This window comes from Eucyclogobius newberryi, unplaced genomic scaffold, assembly GCF_026437365.1.
Source record: "Eucyclogobius newberryi isolate DKJ021-1_F unplaced genomic scaffold, fEucNew1.0.hap1 SCAF_14, whole genome shotgun sequence".
Classification (NCBI taxonomy): Eukaryota; Metazoa; Chordata; class Actinopteri; order Gobiiformes; family Gobiidae; genus Eucyclogobius; species Eucyclogobius newberryi.
The window spans coordinates 26,201,405-26,219,361 of record NW_027315768.1 but is presented as its reverse complement, the minus strand read 5'-3'; the positions used below and the strand labels follow the sequence as shown (position 1 = coordinate 26,219,361).

At 40.1% G+C, this 17,957-nt stretch overlaps 1 protein-coding gene across 1 annotated transcript in view; it reads left to right on the top strand.

The window, feature by feature from the left end:
- asic4a (acid-sensing (proton-gated) ion channel family member 4a) overlaps positions 1–17,957 on the top strand; it is a 192,411-nt gene that overhangs the window by 32,376 nt on the left and 142,078 nt on the right. The gene's annotated exons all lie outside the window — the stretch shown is intronic.

Below are 17,957 nucleotides of genomic sequence, written 5' to 3'. Positions count from 1 at the left end.
GAACAGAGAAGGAAGGGTGTTTCTATCCCTTATGTGTCTGGCCTGTCGGAAAAACTGCAGAGAATTTTTAGACAACACGAAGTCCCTGTTTATTTTAAACCAGGAAACACTTTAAGACAAAAACTGGTTCACCCAAAGGACAAGTTGCCGACTCAAAAACAGAGCAATGTAGTTTATTCGATCCAATGCAGTGAAGAAAGCTGTAAAGAACGTTACATAGGTGAGACGAAACAGCCTCTACACAAGAGGCTTTATCAGCACAGAAGAAATACTAGTTCAGGACCACAGAGTGCCGTGCATCTCCATCTTGAAGCCTCTAATCACTCGTTTGAAGACGGTGAGGTGAAGGTTTTAAGCAGGAGAAAAGATGGTTTGAAAGAGGAGTCAAGGAAGCTATTTTTGTTAAAAAAGAAAGACCTTCTTTAAACAGAAATGGAGGGCTTAGGTTTAATCTTCCTGTTATTTATAATGGGTTACTGAACCCCTGGAAAGGTAAAGGACCAGGGAATTCAAATGCTAATCAGGTACTCAGGGTGGTTGAGCCAGGGTCTCACTAAGACAAAGAGGATTCTAATAGCCCATTAAGATTCTGAATAGGCTAGCTCGGTAGATACAAGGGGGGAGTTTCTGTTGAAACCAACAACTCTTTCTACTTCAGGAAGGCTCCTCCCAATGGGCGGGTCTTACCACAGAACAGTATTAATATAGGAGTTCTCGACCTAAATTCTGTTATTGACAATGACTCTTGGATGAGAGTCGAAACGTCTACTTTTTCAAACTGAGTCCAGATGACTACAACTGAAGCTTTTTTCTACTATAATCCTTGGACCATTCAAAGTTACACTTTTCTGTAGAAGTGGCACTCGGATGAAACGTGACTCTTTCCTCATAATAAGCTTATAGTGTTTGGGGAAAGACTCTTCCTGGAAAAATATTTTCTACATTTGCAAAATGTAAAAAGAAGAAAGCTCCGAAGCTAAATCACTTTTATGTACCTTTTAAGATTGGCCGTTCAGTTCTTTGTCCACACGTTCACTCGCAAATAATGATATGCTAATCCCTGGATCTGGCGGCTGTGTTTGTTGGGGTTAGCGTGTTATTTATTCAGTGACATCTCGCCCCATGCGTACCCAGATCAGGCCCTAGTCTTGCATAACCTGCATTAGAGAGAGGCGCGGTTAAAGGTGACCCCTTCAGAGGACCATAATAAGCTCTACTCAGATAACCCCCGATTTATTTCACAGCACATAACCCCGCACTTAAATGAGCAAGTGTGAAATCTCCTTTGTTGTTGTTTTATTGAAGAGGATATAAGAAATAACAACGCAGCTCATGCATTAAACACTTCCACAGCAGCAGAGCAACCAGCCTCCTCAGCTCACTGGATCCAGCTCACTCATGTGGAGGTTTTCAAGGCTCTTTATGCGGGATGCCCTTCCTCACGCCGCATCACTAATGATCCTGGCAAGTGAGTACGTTTCACTCAATTAGAAACTGTGGAGCGACACAAGGAAACTAGTAATCGCAGTGACTTAGATATTTTTTAACAGTTAATTTACGATTTGCTGTTGTCAAAGGACCTGGTTTGGTCTGATCCAGATTTACAATTCACTCTACTTCACTTCCAGTTCTGATGTGGATTATATGTAAATTACCACAGTTTGAGTCACAACAATTAAAATAAACGCATGAGTAATGATGGAAAAAACAATCAACTTTGGATTCACATGTAGCAAAGTCTAACAAAAATGTTTTAATTGTGACGGATCTACAACTAACCTTGAAAAATACAGTATATGCACAATATTATACTATAAACATGGTAATACTAAATACTCCTATGAAGACTGTCAGTTACCAGGAAACATGGTCAGTATTTTCTTGTGAGAAATATGCCCACAATTTGAATTTGTCACATTTCCATTCCCATGCCATGCTGTAGTACAAACATTTATTTGAATCTTTCTTTGAACCGAAAATGTCATCTTTTCTTTCAGCGTTGCATCGCCGTGGATACCCTCATATGCCATGGCCTGCTGTTAGGTCTCAAGCGCGGGGCTGGAGAACTTGGTGACAGTTTGCCTCGCAGATAAATTGGCCGCAGCGAAAGAGCTTCCTGCTGGTGACCGGTCTGTGCTATCTGTGCCATGAACATGCAATTTCCCCTTGATTACGCTCCCCACGATAAGTAAACACAGCCACCATCTTAGCCTCTGAAGCACAAAAGAGAAGGGCGTCGTAAGTCAGAGGGAATTATCTCTGCGAGGATGAGGACAGATGGATTTACTTGTATGTGGCACTTGACAAATACTCAAAAGATTCAAAGATGCGAAATAAAGGAATCTATAAGTTATGGGCTGCTATATTATGGAAATAAGTATATCACAATTATTTGGGTTACAATTGATAGGATGATTATGTGAAGGATTTATGTATGTACTGTCAAATGTTAAGATATAGAGGTACTATTGACTTATTATTGGTTACTGATGTTTTGTAAGACTTTTTTTATTTGTTTTTCGTTTTTTGTCATTGATTGGAGCAATAATTATAATACATTTTTGATTTGTATTAATTACGCACCCCCAGAAATAAAGTGAGTGAAGGTTTTTGCAAATTATAATTTATGATCCATGCAAAATAATGCATTTGTTCACAAGCAGTAAGCCATAAAAACACAAATAAAAGAGGGTGAACTCATTGCATATTAAGGCAAACAGCAGACCCTGGTTTAGTGTCGTTTTTATGAAGGTCTTTTGTAAAAACAACATGTCCAAAATGTGATTGATACTTGTAGCGTTCTCTCTGCCTTCTTCTGTTCTGTCATTTACGGATGGACACAATCCTCTACATTTATCCAAGAGTCCATTTAAGATAAAAGTGAGATGTCCTTTTTGCCATGACTCTGGAGTAAAAGTTAAGGAGTGCTGTATCCTTGTGATTTCGTTGATGTCTGGGTGAGATGAGAGCATTACTGACAGATATAAATGAAATATGAGTGTTCCCTGGGCAGCGCTGCTTTTCCCACATCGCCGCTTCAATTTCTCCAGAGCTGCATCCCAGAGTCTGCAAATCAAAGTACTGATGCTGCAAAGTAACACAACATCAGGAGAATCAAGTAAAGAAGTAGTTTACACGAGTCGGGTTATTATTATCCAAACGAGTATGGTTCAGGCCAGTGGAAATGCAGTACCATTTTCCCCCACAATACAAACAGTGACTAATATTGCGCTGCCAAAACCACCATTTGACTGAACATAACGGTTCAATCCCTTTTGATTATTCCATGTTTCCTTTTACTTTTTCTCAACATTTTACCCATGACTTCAACACAAAAGGTTTCCTCTATTAAAGATTAAAGAAGGCCTTTTGTGCTTTAGTTCTATCCTATGACACCTGTGGATCATCATGAGACATTTTGGACATTTTAAATCACAATATTGATCAAACACAATGTAATAAAAAATAAAAAAAGAAGTCCGTCCTTACAATACGTCACTCTACGTAGAGCTGCAGTGGATTCTTTTCATTTATGCGAAACTGGCTAAACGACACAGACAAATCCTTCGTGTGTCGCCGTTTAAGGGATCAAAATGAGTAAAAGTGGTTAAAAAAGTAAAGCGTGAATAAGTATCTGTGGGTAATCTGGGGAGCTGTGAAACGGGAACTGTAGTAGCAATGGCGTCTTGTCTGCAGGACAAACTGTGCATATAAATATACATATACCTGTGTTATACGGTGGTTGATCTGTTTTAATTTTATAATGGTCAATGGTAAGTCTAATTCTAGCTCTGATGATGTAGCTGGCAGAACTACGGACTTGCACCTTGCATACCTTTGGCTGTTCAGTTTAATTACCCAGCATGCTTCACAGCTGATTAACTGATTGTGTGAATAGAGAAATAAACGGGAAACCAAGCGCTCCAACAGTCCAGGATCTTCTGTGCAAGCTATAGTATAGTGTCGGTGTAATCCCTCATTCGTCCAGGCGTGTTCCATAGTAGAAAAAGCTTCAGTTGTAGTCATCTGGACTCAGTTTGAAAAAATAGACGTTTCGACTCTCATCCAAGAGTCATTGTCAATAACAGAATTTAGACATGACTCTTGGATGAGAGTCGAAACGTCTATTTTTTCTAACTGAGTCCAGATGACTACAACTGAAGCTTTTTCTACTATAGTATAGTGATATATTTGAATCCTTAATTCTACAATAACAGTAAACGGGCTGAAATGAGATGAAAGGTGAGGAAAGACATTCAGCAAATCTGTGCAGGACAGTGACATATGAAAAAGGCAATATCTTGTTAATGATGATGACAATGAGTATTACCATTATCATTATTATTATTATTATTATTATTACACTTATACAGCACATTTCAAGATACCCAAAGACGCTTCACATTTGAGAGACGAACACGAAGTATAAAGTAGGACAAACTTATCGAAAGGCAGTTTTAGAAAGATGGGTTTCGAGTGATTTTTTGAAAGATAGTGAGTGTGGCTCCCATCGCTCTCAGAGGAACAGACAAGGCTCCGTCCCCTCCGGTCCTAAGTCTCCTCCTGGGGGAGACAGGAGGTTGGCATCAGCGGATCTGAGGGAGCGGGTGGGGGCGTGGTAATGGACGAGGGGGCCCGGTTATGGATGGACCTGTAAACAATGGTGAGGAGCTTTGAGCCTGATGTGGAGCCCGTGGAGGTCTCTGAGAACAGGGGCGATGTGTGGAGGAGGCGTGCTGCAGAGTTCTGGATGTACTGGAGACTTGTGTGGAGTTGGGAAAGTGGACCGTAGAGCAGGCTGTTGCAGGAGTCGAGGCGGGAGCAGGGTTTCGGCTGACCGTGGAGTGAGAGAGGGGCGAAGCTGGGCAATGCTCCGGAGGTGATCGGAGCAGAGTTACCTAGTTACTCTACTTTTCCCCATTTGCTCACAAACAGTTTGAGAAAGGTTAATGTCGCTGTACAGACTTATTCCCAGTGTGCTTTATGGCAATCCACCAGCCGCTCTCCTGTCTTCATATCATCGGGACTGAAATGGAAGAACGTGCTTCCCAAGTGGATGCTGCTGTTATGTTGTGATGGCTGTGTTTACCTGTGGGCGTCGATGTCTATATAATCTCGCTCAAACTCTATTACTGCACCTTGTTAGCGTCAGTATCAGAAAACATCTCGTCAAAACTGGTTCCATATAAAGTTGAAGCTATTTCCGCTTGCCTTGTCATCCTGAAATTACCTGCCACAACTCTGGCCCTTATCAAATAATTAGTATATTTTCAATAATAAAAATGTCAACTATCCCTCTGCATTTTCTCGCTTTTGCCGCAGTAGGGTATATAATGTTTTTAAATATGCTGCCATGACTAATCGAGATAACAGAGAATTAATGAAGTGGATTAAGAAATGAAGTTGCTTGTTGATTTACATTGTGCTCGCGCAGCTAAAAGCTTCGGCATAACAAGTCAAGGGAAATGTTTTCCAATGTAAATTGACACGGGGCCCCCATTGGTTATGTTTGAACAATGATGTTACATTTGTAGCATTTAATTCTAGACAAAGAGAAAATGTCATGACTCAGAGCTGTACTTTGGTAAACATTTTACAAATTCAATGGTGAGTGGAAACTTTAGAAAGCCTTTTTTTTAGGTTATGGAAAATAGTCAAAAAGTCAATCAATTAATTCTTAAAATAAAGTTTCATGTTATTCCTCAAAAGCTAAAATTAAATGCTTGTTAGTAGTTTGTTTGTTTGTTTGTGTTTGTTTTACCTCTGTCTGCATTAACTTTGCAGTTGTGCTGTGGCAAAGTAAATGTGGCTCTTTTGAACATGTTTGTTTCTGTTTTTTCTTGGGCTCTGTAGGTGGGTTTAATCCACCTGCATCAGTTTCTCATCCTAAGTAAATATATAATATATTATGATCATTTTTCAACACAGTGGGGAAGGTCATCACTAGAAAAACATATTTTGTAAAGATGTTTTATAGCTGCTATGGTTATAATAATTATCCCAGACATTGTAATGGACTTCATTTGTCTCACTTAAAGTCCTTGTCTACTGTTTTACCTCTTATGTAATCCAGTCTTTGAACCTTAATCAGAAACGTGGCCATCAGTTGTACCTGCATAAACATTAGATCACTTTAACCGCTTTAAAGAATCAAACAGTGGTGTGTCTCACGGTGGGGTCAGGCCCTCACCATTAGCTCTGATCATGTTTACTGGGAAAATCATTACACCCTTAATTCCAAAGGAAGGAGAAAGTGCCTGACACTATTGTCTATCACAGGGGCCACGGGCGACTAATTTCTGTTTGAGATTCACGGACACAAGGCAAAATAATCAGACTGGAAACCAAAAACTAAAGAAAAGTGTTGACAACAAACAGACAAAGAGAGCTAAGTTTTGTCAAACATTGATTTAGCAACAAATTCCATGAAAAGGGACTTAAAGCTGTATGTAAAGTAATTTATTAAAGATTAAATTGAATTATGGAATGAAAGGTTAGTGTGCTAAATTGTCCCATAATTATTGGGATAAACAAAACCAAACTCGATGAAAAGCGACACTAGATGAATGAGTAAATAAATGATTGTCAGGGATGGACTTCTCTGTGTCATTTTGAGTTTGAATTGGTAATTGACCATAATTGTATGACCTGTACTGACCTTGTACTGACCTCAGCTTTGTGAGATTGATTACTGGCTCAGTCATTTTGCTCAGTTCATATTGTCTTAGAACATTCCTAAAAAAATGTGGACGAAAGTAAATAAATGACCAACAAACGTCCCCAGCCTTCATACAAAATTGGTTGGTCTTAATTTATTTTGCCATGAAAAAGTACCTTTAATAAATATTGGATCTCTTCATTGAATTCCACTTGAGCAGTAAATCTTGTATTTCAGAATATTAGCTTCACCACAATAACAAATCACTGCACCTTTAAGATAAGCTCTGCATTGTATTCCTATTCTTCTCCGCGCTGTCAAACATTAAATTTTCATGCCCACGTCAGTTCTATTTGTTTTCATGCCCTTACCACTTGTTTTTCTTCTATTCAAAGAGCAATCCCTGTTTGCCAAATTAACCGGTGCTTGCTGCTGCCGTATATGTGCGTGTGAGGAGTGAGAATCTGATGTGCCTCAGTGACGGTTGCCCCGGTACAGTCTAAGTCCTGGTGCGCTCCTGTGTGAAATATTAAGTGCTTGCGTCTGGGAACGGCTCCTCCGACTCTCTCCTTGTGCTCAGAACTTAAGATCATTTGATCACCACCTCAGAGACATCCACAGCCGTGATTTACTCCCTGTATTTTATTTTATTTTTACCGGCCGCTCCATCTATCTTAGCCTGGCACTCGGAGGGGCTGGGATTTGTCCTCTGTAGTCAGTCTTTCCGATTACGACGGCTGCTGCATTGTGAGTGTGTGTGTGTGTGTGTGTGTGTGTACGTGTGTGTGTGTGTGTGTGTGTGTGTGCGTGTGTACGTGTGTACGTGTGTGTGTGTGTGTGTGTACGTGTCTGTGTGTGTGTGTGTGTGTGTGTGTGTGTGTGCGTGTGTACGTGTGTGTGTGTGTGTACGTGTGTGTGTGTGTGTGTGTGTGTGCGTGTGTACGTGTGTACGTGTGTGTGTGTGTGTGTGTGTACGTGTCTGTGTGTGTGTGTACGTGTGTGTGTGTGTGTGTGTGTGTGTGTGTGTGTGTACGTGTGTGTGTGTGTGTGTGTGTGTGTGTGTGTGTACGTGTGTGTGTGTGTGTGTGTGCGTGTGTACGTGTGTGTGTGTGTGTACGTGTGTGTGTGTGTGTGTGTGCGTGTGTACGTGTGTGTGTGTGTGTGTACGTGTGTGTGTGTGTGTGTGTGTGTGTGTGTACGTGTGTGTGTGTGTGTGTGTGCGTGTGTACGTGTGTGTGTGTGTGTACGTGTGTGTGTGTGTGTGTGTGCGTGTGTACGTGTGTGTGTGTGTGTGTACGTGTGTACGTGTGTGTGTGTGTCACAGTATCTTGTAGCTAGAGCTTGATTACTTAACATTTCAAACTATATTGATTATAAAGACACTCGATACTGTTGATATAATGTTGATACTGCAGTGATCCTCTTTTTTAGACAATATCTTTCAAATAGAATGATTACTTGATTTTGAATCCGTGAAAGGAGGAAGTAGGTATTTAAATGTTTCTAACTTGTCAGTCACAAAATCGTTGGCACATCACTCGTTTTCATCACGTTTTTCGTCGCTAACACGGCTTTGAACCCTTGAAAAGCCGATCAACTCTCATCCCAAAGCTTCGTACCGCCACTTCACAATAATACACTTTTGGTAACATACGCTACAGTTGGGTACTTCAGATTTACTATTATATTTTTCAGTATTACTTGCTTGTTAGTATTGTTTAGTATTTGGGTATCGACTCTAAACAACCCTTCATCCGGCGTACCCTCGTCCCGGTGACCCCGAGATGCTGCTGCTGCAGACTTAATGCCCACACTGTTATAAACGAGCTTCTCCTGCTTTTCTTCTGCTTTACTTTGATCAGTCTCTAATGTGATGAGGCAGTGACCCTGACATGACCAGCAGGAGAACATGCACCAGCAGCTCATAGAGGAGCGCGCCGCTGTCTGATCTGACCAGCAAAAGCCCACAAAAAATGGAATTATTCCGAAGGTGTCGCTCCTCTTGTTGCCGCACAGCCTTGTGGGTAATAAAGGTTTCATGTATTCGTTTTACCTCAGCAAAAATCGCGATCTATAATGACCTGACATTTCTTTTTTTTCTTACACTGGCCAAAGCAGCTCATGATTTGAATGTTGAATGAGGCTCGTCGACATGCAAGAGGTGCGTTCTGCTGGGGCTGGATGTCTTTGGGATTTGAGAGGTCCTGGCTTAGTGGAAAATAACAAATGCAAGATCATTTGGTAGATTTTGTGGTCTATAGGTACAATATTGTGAGCTGAAAATCTCGTATGATCCTGTAGGTTGTGTTTAAGTAAAATCATAACATTGCAGAACGTCTATAGTTGAAAAATATAGTCCAAATCAGAAGCATATCGTTACCGGTAATATCTCTATATAATGGCAAGGCAAGTTTGATTGTAAGTACAGACTTCTAAAATCCTAAAATACCATTATAACATTTACTTTACTAAAATAAGAGAGCAAATAAAATCCTTTCAATCATATGCATTGCTCAAAATAAGTCTGCTTTTGAACATCTCACATCTTCTCTGGGCACCATGATATGGCTTTTAAAAGATGCCATTATTTAACCCAAAAGTTATGATTGATGACAGTTGAGAGAACTTAGTGAAGTGAATTTGTATTAAAAAAAAAAAATTGAATAAGCCAATTCTATCATTTCTGAACGTACTATAGAGATTTTCCGTTGTATCTTTGCTTCCATTTGGGTTGAGAAACTGTGACGATTAGTTTAAATAATATAGTCGGTATAATGTTTTTTGGCACAATATTTTTTGTGTGTATATTTTCTTAATACGGTCTGAGTTTAAGAGAGTGGAATAAGTCACTTTTATGGCAAATTCCAAACACTAATGAATGACTGAAGTGCTTTATTCGGCTTTGTCATTGTCACTGCTCAGGTTTTTCAAAGATATTATTTCAGGGTTTACCGGGATTCTGCGTCTTTAGAGTTCTATATAGTTCTGTTCTTTATATTATTAGTTGTGTGCAAAGGAGCTAACTTCACCTACTCCATTTCCAACAGTGATATCAAAGAGCCAATGCCCTTTGTCCCGCACGCTCCTGTTCACTGGCCTACGCTCCCATAAGTGAGGAGCATCATTCCACTCATGATCTGTGGGGTACGACGCCTCAACTTCACAAGCCAAACGTATCAAGTCTGGATATATTAACTAGGCTCTAATGGACTTTATCAGCCGTAGTGCAGAGTGTCACGCAGATTAGAGCTGCAGTCAGAGGATGTTTGATTAGTTTTGGATTCGCTTTGGTTCCTCGCCACACGCCAGCGGTCAAGTGTGGACATACAAAGTGCCCTTTACAAATTGTTAAAAAGGGGCTGTGTACTTCATTTTCAGGTGGATGCAGATACAGAGTCTGGTTTGGGGTCTGTGGTCATCAATTTGGGAATATTTACTTTCAATTTAACGCTTTGTGTTTATTATATTTTAATAGTAAGATTATAGAAACTAGATATTAAAGCTACTGCACTTGAAAAACAGTGCTAGTTTATTTTAATATCTTTGCAGCAGTCCACTGGTCTTGCTCACTGCCTTAATACATTTCTAGCCTTATTCACCGTTTAGTGCTTTTCACGACTTGCAAGGGGCCAAAGCGAGTTTTGCCGTTAGTATGCTAGTATGCTGACAGTGCACTTCATGCTTCGCAGAGAGTAAAGCTCTATATAATTAGATGCAGAAAGAGCACAATAGACTCACCCTAAGAGCTGCATTTACAATAAATAAATGTGACCATTTGCATCACCACCAGTGGGGTGCATATACTGTAGTTTAGGTGGTACTGGGTGGAATTATGTAACTTCTTTCCTGTATTTCCCATTAATTGTGGAACCTCTTTGTCTCAATTGTGTCCCCAATAGTGTTGAAGCAAGCTGAACATTAAAAGTACATCCTAATTAAAGGAGGCGTAATACGCCTTTATTGGACTTACAGTAATATTAAACTACAACAAAAGTAGATCACTGTTTCATCATAAAAGGCAATGATGATCCAAAACGACTAACAGTGACATTACACTACAGCAAGCAGCATATTTTCTATGGTTTTTTTATTTTTGAAAAATGGTTACATGATTTTTTTGGACCATTAGAATTAATATGTATCATGAGTCTTATTTTTTTCAAATAATCAACAATTTTGTGTAATATGTCTTCTTATGATGGAGGATACCTGCTTGTTTCCATAGAAATGTTCCTACTTTGCCTGTGCTTTGCCCGTGGAGTTAAACTTATCCATCTGCATTCAAGTTTAAAGCGGATTCTATTGCTTAAATAAATACCTGCAAACATATAAATAAAAACAACTATTCTTACAGTGTGGGTCACCGCTGATTTGACCTGTAACTATGCCTGGTGCTGTCATTGTCTTGTTTTTAATGCCACACTGTGTAATATTCCAGGCATAGCAAGAGCCTCTACAGGTGGCAGACCCTCCACTAAAGTTAAATTGTGCACATTTAATATTTTGCCGTGATGAATTTGCAGCTTTAGATACATTTCCTGTCAAACACCCCACAGTTGTTCTTGCTTTCATTATTTTTGCATATGAATGACTACGCGCATACCCAGGGACCTGTAGAAACTGTTCATTCACTCTTTGCAGCATGTTTTTAACGTTTTAACGTTGTCTCCGGTCGGACTCCGGTCCATTCCTCCCGTGTACCAACCCCTCGTCTCCGAGTTTGTCTAACCCGAGAAAAAAACAGTATTCACAAGTATTTCAGTTAGATATCCATCAGAGGATACACATATGACTTGTGTGTTCCTGGCCTGTTTTGGCAGTCCAAAGGGGCCCATGTCAAAGAAGAAGACAGAATGTGAAAGATGTCCTGTACAATTGGCAGCGAGATGGAAAAAGATGCGACGCCACCAGGGATTCTTTGCCATTAGTGGAGAACGGGGAAGTGGAGGTGAATGGAAATGGGCTGATTTAGACTCACCACAAGCTTTAGATCAGAGAAATGTATTGAATCCTTCAACTATTTTACATTTAACTTTAGACCAAATAGAGAGATGTAACCAGGTGCATATGTGTGATGAGCCATTCATGGGTGCATGGATGGAAAATATTGGTTATGATTTGTTTGAATTACTCAGTGATAAAAGAAGATGAATTGTGAAATCATATTGAAAATATATTTAACCAATATAAAAGTAGCAGTAGTAGTGGTATTTCAGCAGCAGCAGCCACCACAAGTTTCCTAGTATAGTAATAATCTTGTTTAGTATATTAATATAATGTAAAACGTCCCACAAGCTTGAACAATGTAGTTTTAACTTTGATCTAGCACTTTTCTCAGCAACTTTATCTTTTTAGTTTGCTTTAGTTTGCTTATTTTCGAGTCCTTCCCAGGCCAGCTGAGAGACGTGGGTGTCCTGGGACTTCCCCGGGGTCCCCTCCCACCTTCTTTTCCGGTTGAGAACCATGACCTCAGATTTGGAGGCGCTGATCTTCATCCCACACTTGACTGCAAACCGTCTCAAAGCATGATGCAGGTCCAGGTTTGATAAAATCATCTGGACAACAGCAGAGATTATATCCTGTGGTCCCCAAATTGAACACCATCAGAACCCTGACTATCCCCAGAAATCCTATCCCCCTCTAATTGGAACTCACCCTCCAGTTCTCCTTTTTAAAACAAGGGCCCTCCAGCCTCTCTGAACTCCACCCAGCCCCGAGGTTATGTCTCTGTGCACAAGCTGCAGTGCCTGTATAGCTAGAATTTTAGAAATGTTGGCCTTTTTAAATTTGCAGTTTTTTGCACCTACAAAGTCCAGTATAAAGTCCTTTTTTTCCTTAAACAAAGGGTCAATAAGCAGACTTCATTAATTTTACAGAACTTATTATTCATTGTTCCTCCAGTACCTTTTGAGTTTGACATTGGAAGATTTCAATTGCCGCCACAGATTACCTCAGAGTGATTTTTCAATCGGGTTTATAATATTAGTATAAAATGTAATATTACTCCCTGGTGGAGCGTATACATTTAATAGAGTACAAACCTTTCCATTAATAGTTCCTTTAAGAAGGACATATCTACCCTCTCTCATTCAAAACTCTGTTCAAAAACCACTATTGCCACTCGGCTCCTGTGTTTGCCCCGAAATAATGAATAGTACAATTTTTTTATAACAAAATGTGGTTCGTTTTTTATGTTTGGTGTCATTCAAATGTGTCTCTTGTAAATATTTCATGTCAATTCTTTCTTTTCTCATTTTTAATAAAATGTTTGATTGTTTTGGGTTCAATGCAGTTTACATTAAAGGATGCTGCTTGTAACACTTCCCCTGCCATTGGGTTCATTGATTTTGCCATTGAACTTCATTGAACTTTTTTGCGCTCTGGTCGAACACAAGACATGAACACAAGAACAGAAACTAAAGTGTTCATGCTGAAAACATGCACCGAATCCAAATCCCGACCATGTACAAGGCTCAAATCCTCTCAAAGAACTGGATACACAACCAACATGGAGCATAAAGTCTGATATAAACCAAACAAAAAATCACGTCACTATCATCAGTCTCTTCAAATCAACAGAACTGTATCACCATGTGACTACAACCTGAACTCGCATTCCCCACGCTTTTTTACCTTCGAAAGTCACCAGAGGAGTCGCCGGGAAAGAAAACCCATGTCTCAGTTTTCTCTTCCTGAGCTCCTCACAGATACGCCAGTCATATGGACTTGCCTTTGTATTGGAGGTCTCCTTTAACTTTGCAGCCTTCATTACACGTTCTTTCACACAATCATTAAGAAACCTCATTATCAGGTCTCGTGGTTAATCAGCTGCTGGTCTTGTTTTGCCCAGGCGCGGCGCTCTTTCCATTGCGATGGGGAGACCACAACTCCAGAGCCTGAAATGGGCTCTGGGATGACCTTCTCCAGGGTCTTCTTCGTGTCGTCTCCCTCCTCTCCCTTTGGTGCCCCCAAAAGTCTGAGGTTTTTCCTTCGAGATCTGGACTCCAAATCCAGGATCTTGCTTTTCATGTTCTAGTTCTGCGTCCACAGAGTTACCACCTTTGCCCACAGCACCACCATCAGCTCATCTGTATTTTCTGAAATATGTTGTTCAGCTCTTCCTCCCCACGCTTTCAGCCCCCTTATGTCACACTCAAATGGTGGAGTCGAGCCACGCCGCCCGCCGCTCTCATTTCTGCACTCAGTGATGCCATACAACGCTGCATTTTGTGTTTAATTTCACACATGATGAGGGCTAACTGCTGTAGAGTCATCCCCTCACCTCCATCTTACACGATAAAGTCCCAATATTCCACATCTGGGCCGGTGGAGCCCCGTCCTGCCGCGGGGGAGGGGCCGCGGTCCGCTGCACTGGACCCGCTAGCCATGTTAGCCATGTTAGCCGTGTTAGCCGTGTTAGCCGTGTTAGCTTGTGAGGCGGGCTGTTTTCCAATGCAGCCATGAACCGTCTTCTTTGTTTGTTTAGGTCCCTCAGCATTACCTGTCTTGTGTTTTCCTGTTTACTCATCTCTTGTTCGTCTTTGCTGGGATTATGTGGGTCAAACAGTGATTTGAAAGCAACTGCCAAAACAAAGTTAACTTCATTATTTTTTGTATACATAGTAGAATGGTTTTCCAGATTATTAATGCATTTATATAATTTAGATTCCTCTTGAAAGTTCCAATTTCATGAAAAAGTCCCATTTTGTCTCCATATGTAGTTTGCCTGTGTCTTGTCCTAATGGATAATGGGCTCTTTGGTTCCATGTGTTTCATTTTGTACAAAAAAACACTTGAGCTCTCTTCCTGTGCCATTAACATCGTAATACAGGAAATATAGTAGTACTTTATGTACTGCAGTCGTACATACCGGTAAACACATTTTAAAATTAATGGTTAAGCAAGATAAATTATTATAATAATGTTTTACTCCACTTTGCTCCACTTCCATCACTGTGAGAATATGTTTTATTTCTAGCCTAATTATTAGGATATTACTTTAGCCATCAATAAAGTAAATTGAGGATTTATGCTCGATCAGGTCAAAATTGTTCCCCTGCAAATAAGCAGGCACTCAACAGTTAATGAATAAATATATCCCATCTTGTAATCCATGCCACAGGGAGTCATTACAGGATTAAAATGTTGTATTCTTAGAAAATGTGTAAATGTTATTCCTTGTTGGAGGTGTGTGGTTTCATTATTCCCAATAATTCCTTGCATGAAGTTGTCGATACTTATTTTTTGAAAATGTAACGCTTCCTGCATAAGAAAATATATCAAAAATGAATTCTTAGCCTGCCATTTGCATTACAAAAACATAAATCCTCAGTTTCATCATTGTGCATGCTCCTCATGTGTCTGTGAGTAACATATGATTGGACTGTGTCCTGCCACAGGCTCAAATGTTCAATGTGCAGAGACAAAGCAAAGGATGATGGATGGAGAGGCCAGTTATCTCTGAGCCACAGGAAAGGTTAGAGTGGAACTAGCCAACAACTTACAATTAATCATAAATATAAGATTGGGAGTCACAGTTTGAATATAATAGTTTTGGTCATCACATACATTTTTGAATACATGCATAGGTTTTTTAGTCCAAATTATCCGGCCATAATGGTTTGGTAAATATGAATTTTCCATAAATATGTACATTTGCATAGATACATGCATAGATTTGAATTATTTTGCACAGTGTAACCAATAATACTTAATCTCTTATTTATCAATGACATCATTTAAGGTCTTATTTAAACAGCACTGTTAACATTTTATTTTTTTACCTCTCAAATAGGCAACATGCTTTTGGAAAAAAAGGTGAAATTGCATTTGGATTTACAATTTATGTTTCAATGATAGAATTCTGTTTAAAGCCATTTCAAAGCCTCCAGAAGAATTGACAAAAAGACTGAAATAGGCCTTTGAACTGACAAAGTACTCAAATTGTACCTGTATTTCACAACATATTTGAACTGTTCTATTGTGTTGTTTGTGGAGGAAATCAAATACTTCAGAAACATCAGCCTTTGAGGTTTGTAACTGTGCCATTCAAATTGCGATTTTGATTCGTTTGCAATCTTGCCGCACAACTCCCAAACCAAATGTTCACATTGTTGACATGGTTTATACCAGTGGTGGTCAAACTGTGAATTTAGGATTGATTCTCTGTGTTGGACCTTGTTTAGAACTACTATAGCAATGATGTTGTCCTGTTTTAGACCTTATTTAGCCCTTCTTTTGGACCCGGATTAGTCCAAATAGTTATGATTAAAATCTGGTTGTTCTTGGAGAGCCACTTTTTTCCTTCGGTTGTACTTGATGTTAAAAGTTTTACATTCCCTCATGCTTTAGTGGCCAGTCCATATATAAACTTCATATAAAATCCTGCAGACAAAGTGTAAAGTCAAACATTTAACACCAGAACCAGCTCTTTTTTTTTTTACAAAGACTGAAACAAATGAGCAGTTGAGGTGCACACGCCGGGGGTCCACATGTGCGCCGGCCTTTTGTTGATGCCCTGTCCTGTCTCTGGTATTATGGACCCGTGTATCAGAGGCCTCACAATAGATCCAAGCCGTGTTGTTCCCAGTAGAAGTCAATCACAGACTCCCAGCGTTGGGTCATTTTTTCCAGACGAATCGGATCATTTTCCCTCTGACGTTCGTGCTCCTCGGCCTGATCAATGTGGCCCACGACGCAACACTGTCCGCCTGGTGTGCAAAGAGACAGAGGAGAGAAGCCAACGGGATTGATGAGCGGGTTAAAGGGAGATGTGGGGAAAGCACAGTGACACCTGGCATCTGCAATGATTTGTTAAAGTAAAGATTGAAACTACAACAAGAAGTTTAAACTCATATGAAGACTATGGGCAGTAAAAGCAACAGTTTCTTTTTGAATTATTTTGGTCATATTGCTGGTTCTAGAATGTAATGATTTGTTGGGCAGCATTTGTTCTGGAGGAAAATCCACTTATGATGAAAATGTGTACTGATACTTTCCTGATACTGGCCTATTGGTGGCATTTTACCGCTAGAGAGTTTCATTCGTTTTTATTTTTCAGTGTTTTCAAAGGTCATACCACAATAATGATATTTGAAGAAGCGGTGGAAGAAATGTTTAAATCATTTCATATTGTCATCATAAAGTTTGTCACTTGTAGACTTAATCAGAGTGTTACTTGAGAGAGTAACGAGAGAGTTACTTGAGTAAATGCAACTCACTGTTCATCTCTGGACATTTTTAGCTCTACATGTATGGCCCTATTTTACTTTACGTGAATAATCTCATGTATGTTTGTGTAAAAGATAAACATTTTTGAGCACTCAAGCCTCACCCAAACATGCATAATTCAAAATGCTTAATGAAGGGGGGAAACCGTCATAACATGTTTAAGTGCTCATAAAAGTGAATTTTGCGTGCTCTGTCTCCTTTAACAATATTTCTTCCACCGGAACCCGTCTCTATTAAACATGATGGACCCATAGAATGTTATAGAATGTTATAGAATGTTATGATGTAATCTAAACCCAGCATATCAGCCTCTTTTTCCTTCTTCACAGTAATGCAGAGCTGAAAAAGCCCACTCAATTGCTTTAGATGGAAGTGTTAGTCCTGTTGACAGCCATGATTTCCTCTCGTCTTCCTCATCGCCAGCGAATTAGCCATTCCGAGCGTCACCCCGAGGTCCACCACTGTTTATACTGACGCCCGCCGCGATGAAGGCGCACATTTGTCTCCCGTCACTGCCCTGTCACTCTGCCCACCATTACAGCCCCTTCTGCAACGGCTCTGATCTTAACCTCTAATAGTCGCTGAGACGTTCACCATGGCCAAAGTGAAAAGGACAGAAATGGAGGAATGTTTACTAAACCCTTGTAACCCCGTCGCCAATCATGGGCCGACACACCCCAAACAAGGCGGACATTATGCCATGAACGCCTGAAGGGAGAGCTGCCCTTCACAAAAGTGGTGAGCTGGCATCCTCTCAGCGCCTCGCAGCAGCTTAAACTCTGGCTGCTTTAGGCCTTATTATATACGATCGATACGGCTCATTTGCACTTCAGAAGTAGCCTTAAATTTATGTCCGATTTTGAGATTATGTAATCTAATGCAGGGATCATTGCCTCTGTTTGAAGTGTCATGTATCCGTCTGCCCTGATCGTTCTCACCATATCTGCTGAGTATAAAACAACTAAGTGCTTTACTCCCAGCTTTTACTTTCAGAATCCACCTATTTCTTTTTAAATATTTATGTTGCAACTAAGGATGTCACAATATCAAATTTTAGTTTAGCAATTGT